We start from the raw sequence: 9,237 nt of genomic DNA, 5'->3' as shown, positions 1-9,237 counted from the left end.
GGAGCTGCAAAATTTTAATGGCACTTTGGGGCTTCATTGACTTTGAGCCCTGGTTCCCAAGTAGAGATTTAATCTTTTCCTTTAACTGTGAAAAGCCTCTTGCAGTTTTACAGGTCTTAAAGGCTTTACATACTTTCATACTTTTTATAAAGCTTGAATTATTATCTCCTGTTAGCTTGAGTTCTTTCTCTTCTATCTAATTTTTCTTCAAAGCAAGAGGTACAGTTTAGTGCAATTGTTCCTCTAAGTATCTCCCCAGGAGCAGTTGTTAGTGGTTTGTATGGAGTGCCTCCACTTAAAGTGCCAATTTGCACAGCAGGATTCTGCAGAGCAGTAGTGGCAAGACAGGGGATATTTAAAACAGTATTAAATACATTAAATACATCAAGACAGTGAGTGGAAAACTGAGGGGAGAAAAAAWGGAAGTGAGATTGGGGGGAAAAAAGGATATTAGGAGCATGGAGGATTTGAATTTTGAAAGTTCAATGTAATTTTAATATTAATATGTTGTAGGAAAGTAAAGATTGATTTAATAAAATTGTTCCTTTTTCTCTTGGCTGTTCCTGGAAGCGTAGGAAACCATGGTGCAAACCCCAAGTGTGAAATAAGGGAAGAAATTACTTTAACCCAGCTTAGTCATGTACAGTCYTCCTCCAGAAGTGCAGTGGGGAGGAACTCCTAAAAATGGCAGCCCCTTCTATATATGAGAGGAAAATGTTTTCTTCCTCAGATCACATCCTGGAGGTCTCCATGACAGGTGCCTGTGAGCAGTGACAGGAGACTGCTCCTGTCACAAAACATCCACGGAGCTTCTTCCAGAGCCACTCCTTGCCATCCCCACATTCCTCCTATCAGAGGATGAACACAGATATGTGGAATACACTCACCTTACCATGAATGCTCAATGCTCCCAGCTGTTCCTTCAATCTTTGTTTTCCCCTCTCTGATATGTGGTTTTTTTATATTTCTGGGGAGAAAAAAAATCAATATAGAGATGTTGATATATTCCATCATTTATGACAGGAAATGGTAGAGGAAATACTTATAAACCTAATGAGATAATATTTTTTCTAAACCTTACATAAAAATATAAAGACAATTTTAATTTTTTTTTCTTTTCTATACCCATATAAATTATTTTTTTTCTGAATCTATTAACTTCATTTSACATTCATTGTTATGTTTATGAGCCTTGAAAGAGCAGGTGACAAAAGACAATGTTGTATTACACACTTAGATTCCTTTGATCGTTTGAACTTACTACTGAAAAAAAGAATTGCCAGTTATTGGAAAAAAAATACTAGCTCCTAATTGTTTAATTTTATAGCCCAGCAGTGAATAAGTTTTCTGCTATAATGTATGTATTATCTACACTGTGCAGATGAGCCTTGTATTTGTTCGTTCATTATAAGTTCAGCTAGAAAAAATAACTCTAACATATGATGTTAAAAATGTTCATTACAGGAATAGCTGCACAGGATTTTTAGACCAACAGCAGTGTGAATATTAGACTGGGATTCATCTTCCTACCCTTGTCCAAGAAAATAAGATTATTTTATATTTTACAGAAAACACTGCACGTAGCTCTGCCATTTGATAAACATAGGAGAGAATCCTCTCAGAGCCTGGGTAGGGGCAGCAGCTCCTGATGAAGAGCATCCTGGTCTGGTGGGCTGAAACCTTGCCAGAAACAAAGCATCAGAGCTCCATTTTGCAGAGCAAATGATCTTTTCTTTTTCACTGTGAAAAGAGCACRGAAATGGTACTTATGCTTCTGTCCYGGTCTTTTAAAGGCAATGAATGGGGTAATAAAATAGTTTTTTACTGCACTGAGCTCAGCTCTAGATCTCATCTTTAAACAAAACAACACTTGAGGGTGGACTGCTTCCAAAGACAGCAGCGTGGGATCTGCCTGTGTGTAAATCAGGGCCACAGCAGCCGCTTTCCCACCCGGAGGAGCTGAGGCTCTGCTTCCCACACTCCCATCAAGGTGCAGCTTGCTGCCAGCACACAGCCTCACTCAGAMCCTCTTCTGCACACCATGAAAAGTGCTGCTGACCCCAGGGCCTGACAGTGTGCAAAAGCAGCAAATAAACATCAGATGAGGGGCAGAACATGAGGGGCAATTTGTAAATAGCACAAAAAGCAATGGTCAAGACCTGTCAGCTGCTTAGCCAGTATTCAGAGCAGTATTTATTCCTAGCTACGGGGGTGGAGTTATTTTGCAGGGTGCCTTTTTCAATTCACTGTGCCTAGGATGAAAGCTTGAAGTAGAAAGCAAGTGTTAAAAGCAGAGGAGATGGACACAAAAGCCAGTAGCTGAAATATATTTGAAATAAAAAAAGATTTGAATAGTGAAGACTAATAAAGCTTAAAAAAGGCCTATTTCAGAAGGGCTTTTTATTTTCTCCCCTTGACATAATGATTCACTATTCTTTGGAGATGTGAAAACTCAAGAAACGATAAAGTAATGTGGAAAATAGTCTGTATAAAAGGATGCATAAGGAGTAACAACCTAACATGGATATTTTCTTCACTAAGAAAAGAATGAGACATTAGAAAACAGATTATGTAAAAAGGCATTGGCTTATTAGAATAGGATACTGCTTATGGAGAAGTAGCACAGCTTTTTAGCCTTGTTGTCTTTCCCTAGAGAAGGAAAGAACATAATGCTGGAAGCAATTGGGAAGAATTGGTCTGATCTTTACGTATTTTGGAATTGTTAGCTTAGGCTAGATCAAATGAAAGCAGATTTAAGCAGGGAAAGTGAATGGGAGACTGGTGGGAAAATGGCTATTTTGTTAACAAAATACCAGTAAAGAGGAGAATTGGGAAAAACTCGCTTTAACTTTGTGGGTAAAGTTTAGTTAATAAAATTGCCTCTGGGATTGAAATCAGGGGCTCCCATCTGCTGGCTGAATGGCCCATCCACAGAGAAACTGGAGAGATAAGAGCAAAAATCTCTATTTGATGTTCTTGTATTAGCAGATTATGAGGGGAAAAAGAAATAACAATCCCTGCATATCCTTATATCTCTTTGAATCTAATTTTCCTTTTTGTGTGCATGAATAATTGTAATTGTATATCCTGCTGAAGTGGCAAAAAGATCAAAGGTGAAGAGACCAAGATAGCGATGATCTTACAAGACAAGAGTCAGAGCAGAAGTGTGAAGGGCTGCTTTCTATAAGTAAATAAGTGACCTGAAGAGTGTGCTATTATTTTTTATTATTGTTCTAGAAATAAGTGACTTAATGTATAATCAACCAAAGATTTTCTGTATTTTGGTTCCCCTGGTAACTTCCAGTGTTCAAACACTCGTTTCTCAGCAACTCAGAAATTATTTACTTCTTTTCACTAAGGAATTGGGTTGCCATGCACTGAGAGAGGGCTGCAGCACATTCCTGGGTGGGTAATAGAAGGATCTGAGGTTCATTTACACCTAATAGAAACTTTCCTTATTCCCAAGCAGAGGTTAAGACAAGAGATAAGGGATCTGGTTAGAGAGGAAGGCTTATGTTTTTCAATGTTCTGAATTTGATACTAGGTCATGGATAGAAATAAATAGTAATTATCAGCCTTGGGATGTGGTCATCCCATCTTGGGGAGTATTTAATGTATGACTGATTTGGTAGACTGTAGCAGATACTACAGAATAGTTATAATCATTCATTTTCAATGCCTGCAGATGCCAATCAGATAGACATAGGAGGTTCCATAGGACAAAAAGTTTGGCAGTTCCTATGAAAAGGGTATTTTAAATTAATAATTTCTTTTTTTTTAAGGTCACCCTCAAAAGTGAGCTCTCAACTTAGCTAATATTGGAAATTTCTTCATATATATGTATCCCTGTTGAGTTATGCCTGTTTGTAGAAGCTGAGCAGACCAGAAAAAAAAAACAGCTTAAAAACTGTTTTCCTCCTCTGCCTTCTCTGTGCTTCTTTCTGCCTGATGTACTACATTATAYTTCTTTAATTCTGTCATGGGTACATTTTTAGCCAGGAATGAGATCAATKCCAAATAAATGAATTAGTGCATCTGACAGCTGAAGATAGGATGTGTAGGTCCACTTAATTTTGGCTTAAATGAAGCTCAGAAAACAAAAATAATATAATCAAAACAGGTCTTCAAAGGTCATTTGTTATCTGTCACAGGTTTGCTGATCATGTCAGTGGAAGATTTATTCATTCTGTTACTGATTTTCCTGTTCAAGGCAAGTGGACTAGCACTGGAACTATTAGATCATGTGTGTTTGTAATCATTTTTATGCTTCAGTAGCTTAGGGATGTTGCAACTATGAATAATTGCCTTATGCCTTCATGGCAGGGATTCAGTTACCTTTGAGCAAGTGGCGAATGTGACATAGGTTAAATCACTTCATGTTCACAGAAAAATGTGCAGACAAATGCTGTTTCATCCAGTAAAGTACTGTTTTTTGAAMATCATGTTTGCCACTTGAACCTCTACTCACCCAACAGCTTAAACACCAAAAGGTGAATGGTGAAGCACACAACACAGCAAAGTCTGAGACAGGCGACTCATCTTCCTCCACAGAGTTCAAAAAGATGTTTTGTATGCAGCTGTTTTAACCACTGAAGACAAAAATCTTTGTTTTAGATTCATGCTATAATCAAAGAAGAAAAATCCATATCCTATAGGGGAGGATGTAACTACAGAAATATTATTTTAGGAAAAGATAAATCATCCCATGAGACAAAAATTCTCTATCCATTTCCTAGAAAAGAAAAGCAGAAAAATAATTTATSTTAAAGAACAAAATCTTATCTAACAAAAGCATGGGGACAGGACTACAATATAAAGTATTCTTTTGACATTGAGAAGTAAGAAGTCATKTAAGTTACTCCTGCATAAATTTTGGCATCATATTTATGATGATTTGTTAAAAATATGTACCAAATATCCCCAAATCAGCACGATTATTAGAAAGATTTCTAGCTGGGAACTGAATTTCTCAGYAACCAAAATCTTTTTGCAAGACTTAGATAAATTTTGTTAGAATTTGCCAACTCCAGTGAAGCTTTTAAATTATGCATCTATTGAATTGACTTACTAATCARATTCTTGGAAAGACTTTTCTCCTCAGTAAGGACTTATAAATTGTGATTCTTGCTGTATAGTCTGATGTCTAGGACTGTATCTTGAATTATTTGAGAAAAAAACATTCCACTTTCTCCAGTTTCCCACCCACCCCAATTGTATTTCTAACAGTTTCTACTGCTCCTCTGAAGACAGCTTGAATCATGACCCACAGAAAAGCAAAGTTACCTCAATCTCTCAAAACTGCAGTAAAGATTTTTAGCTAGTTTTTCCCCAGTGCAAGCTTCAGGCCTCATTAGGTGATTGCATTCTGTGAATGGTATTTGGGGTGATTTAGGGAWGGTTTTCCCTTACAGTGCAAAGCTGTTCAAGCTCCAGATCTAAAGGCAGTGTCAATATGGTTATTTTGAATACAGCACCATATGGGATGGTTACACTGCTGTAGGGTATCCTGAGCTAGCATCTCTCAGATCTTGTACAGACACACCTTCTCTTATGCAGAGACTTGAATACTTCAAAAATCACATKGTTTTTCATTTTGTACACAGTGTACATGGACAGCAAATCACCAGAACAACTAGAGGCCCACATGTATAAGCTCACTGACAGAAACTGCTGAAGCAAATCTTCTGGTAAAATGTGGCCATTGCTGTGACTTCAGTGTCTTTCTCAGAAAAATAAAAACAAAGCCATTTATTTCCAGTCTTTACTCATTGTCCTGAACCTTCCTCTGAAGCAAAATGTCCAAATAACTTTTTCTCAGGAAGAAGAATAACACCTTTTTCTTGACACATAGCACACAGCACACCCATCATTTAGGAGCTCCACATATAAATCTTTGTTGACAATAGAAAGGGGATGTGRATATTCCATATTAAATGTGACACCAGCTACATTATAGACTCACCTCCCTCTTCATCTGGCTCGAGAGTACACAAGATTTTTCATAAAGGGGGAAAGTGTTAAAAGCAAGTCAGTCAATGTGCCTGGGAAAGTTTAGATTAAATATTAGGAGAAATTTCTTCACTGAAAGTGTGGACGAGCAGTGAAACAGGCCGCCCAGGGRAGTGGTGGAATCACTCCCTGTAAGTGCTCAAAAAAGGCATGTAGGTGAAGTTCTTAGGGATATGGTGTAGTGGGGAACCTGGCAGGGCTAGGTTAATGGTTGGAGTTGATGATCTTACAGATCTTTTCAATTTTATTGACTCTAGAACACCATAAATGCAAACGTGGAATTTGGAGAACCCAAAAGTGTTGTTCCTATATTAAKTAACATCCATGCGAGAAATCGGAGATGGAGCTTGTCTTTACTTCTTAAAGACAGGAGAAAAGTGTGGGTCATTATATGGTAGAGAAATGCTCAAGACCACAGAGTTTCTGGGTTAAAGGTATGTGGATACAGGAGTCCTTTGTTCGGGGCTGATCCCGTGGCTGTGCCTCAGGACTGCAGCCACACCTGTACAGGTGAATGCTTTGCACATCGCACTTCCCAATGTCATCAAGCTGTGAGCACCCCTCAGCATCCAAAAAGCAAATACTGGAAGCAAATTTAGATTTTTTTGGGAGGGGATATCCAGCATTATATGACAACTGAACAGGGGTTTTAAAGATTCTGATTTTGACACCTAAAGGGAGGGGATGATTAACACATGGGAAAGTCTGAATGTTTGTCAAGATAAACATTTTATGCCATGTTTTCTACCAAGGAAAAGCCATTAATTCAGAAATTATACTTCGTGGTACAACTGAAAATCAGTGTGATGCTGGAACCAAGACTCTAGAGGGCTTGATAATGGAAAGGATTTTTACATGAGGAAATTTGATTTCTAATKTAACCTAGGAAGATAAATGGTAGCACACTTATAATTCTGGAATAAAAATTAAAGTCACWGTTTTAGATTAGCCTGGGGATTGCCATATCATTTATGCATCAGGAAATGAAATAATTAGGTTTAGAAATCAGTCATAATTTTTCAGGCTATCTCCCTATGCTTCTATGTCATGGACATTCCCTGCTTTGGAAATGGGGAGAGTGTGCTCCACATGAAATAATGTTGTAGCTGGCTTCCTTAGTTATTGACATTTCAGAAACCTAGACCTTACAATATTTAGCACTTCATTTTATGACTCATGAGTTTCAGCACAGGTAACTGAGATGGATCAGACACAATGAAATCAACCCTTTCCAAAGCATAAAATGAAAAAATGTATTTTGAAGACCTGTCTCATCATTACTAAAGTGTCCTCAACTTGCTTAAAAAACAGAATAAATACAAACCAGATAGTACCACATAAATAGAAAGATTTGATATCTTTGAAGCATTTTACTTATTAAAGATGTATTTCCAAGAGAGAAAAGCAAGAAGTTGTGATAATAATAATTTTGTGATTGTATATGATCATGATAAAATTGCTTTTATTATTTGCAAAAATATCAATGTTTTCTTACTAATTCAGAAAGGGAAATTTGACAAAACTGTAAACGTGAGTAAAAGACAGTAGGAGGAAAAAAATTAATGATGAAGATAGTGTAAAATTTCTTAAATAATGCCTCATTGCATACCTAATATCTGTAATTATTTAATGAAAAAATCGAACAATTAAGAATTGAGATGGAATTATCAGTACAAAAGATTATAAGAAGTAAATAGAAAATTAATTTTGTTAACAATGGAAGTGCATACGTGGGTGAGTGATACAGAGGTAAAAATGTACTCATGCAAGTTTTCTGAGAAGGGAGAAGATCCRTGAGAGGGAATGTTTTGCCTATACCAAGAACAAAAGCAGTGTGGATCATCACTGGATTAGAAAAATACATTCTATACTACAAGAAGGAAAGAAGTTAAAGGTGKATCAGGGATTGCTTGCAACTCACAGGTCAGAGCTAAAAAAATCATAGCTAGATGTATCCGTGCAGAGCTCCAGTACAGACCACACAATGTGCTCTTGTCACTGGAATCAGGGGCATATTTTCAGTGTGACCAGCCTAAGAAGATTCATTTGAAGATAGCAGAAACATGTGGTCCCATAAAATCACCAAAGATGTCTGCTTTGATAAAAAACCTTTCAGACAAACCAGTGCCTCAAAGGTGCAGCTCAGAACCATTGGGCTAAAACCAGACATTTAAAACTAATCCATAGACTACTTTTAGATTATTTTTGGATTCATCCATAGATTATTTTTATTTCATTTAGCTGACTCCTACATAAGTTTTTGCATCATATTTATAATCTGCCTCCTGCAGGGTTCCAGGGATGCCCACCTGAACCTTCAGTCATAATCTTTTTAGATAAATTTACTTTGAAATTTTGCTCGAAAGTGTCCTTGCTTCTTGTAAAGCAATATTAGAGTCATCAGAAGAGGTGGAAACCCAACTTCCCTCACATCTAAGGTTGTTTCCTTACACTCAGAGTGAGGGTTAATGAGTTTCTCTGGAGGAAACTTTTTTTTTTTCGTGAATGGGCTGGCCCATTAGTGTGGTTTATGTGTTGCAGGTGTAATGACAGACCTCTATTTCATACCTTCCATGGGCATATGGCTTCCCAGCACACCATAAGAGAGTGTTTATCTTTCTCCTTTCTCAGCATGCTCAGATCCATAATTGAGCCCTTAATTTCTTTTCACAAAGAACTAGAATCTGCCTGTTAAACTGCCAGGTGCAGTGTGATGTTAATGACTGAGTAGTGCATAATTCTGTGGTATTAACAGCTATTTCTAGGCRTGCATGTACCTGTCCTATTCATTAATTCCTTTCTGGCTGTTACATTATTCTTCTCAAACACTATTTTTCTTTCCATCTATTGAGAAGCTCTTTGTGTCCCTCTTCATTTTTCTATTCATTCTAATTAGTTTTGAATAATATTTCCTTGATTCAGAGAGTTTTCAGCCTTATACTTKGAATGAAATGTCATGACTTTGAGTTGGATACTCCTTTTCATATTTGATTAAAAAAAATTAAAGCCTTGATAATCACTTATCACAGAGGTCATAAACTTTAAAATTGTGTGTTCAAAATTAATCTATAGTTAGCTSTTAATGTTTTTAATGAACATCAGTAAGATGGAAACTTCAGAGCAATCAAAGTTCTCAGGGAAAATCTAAGGAATCAGGAATTGTAAATGAGGGCATTTATACACTGGGTAAACTTGGCTTTTTGTGTTGTTTTTTTGTTGTTTATTTGT

The sequence above is a fragment of the Malurus melanocephalus genome, unplaced genomic scaffold (genome assembly GCF_030028575.1).
Source record: "Malurus melanocephalus ecotype Western Australia unplaced genomic scaffold, MMel_1.1 scaffold_222, whole genome shotgun sequence".
NCBI lineage: Eukaryota > Metazoa > Chordata > Aves > Passeriformes > Maluridae > Malurus > Malurus melanocephalus.
This window is presented reverse-complemented; position numbering follows the sequence as displayed.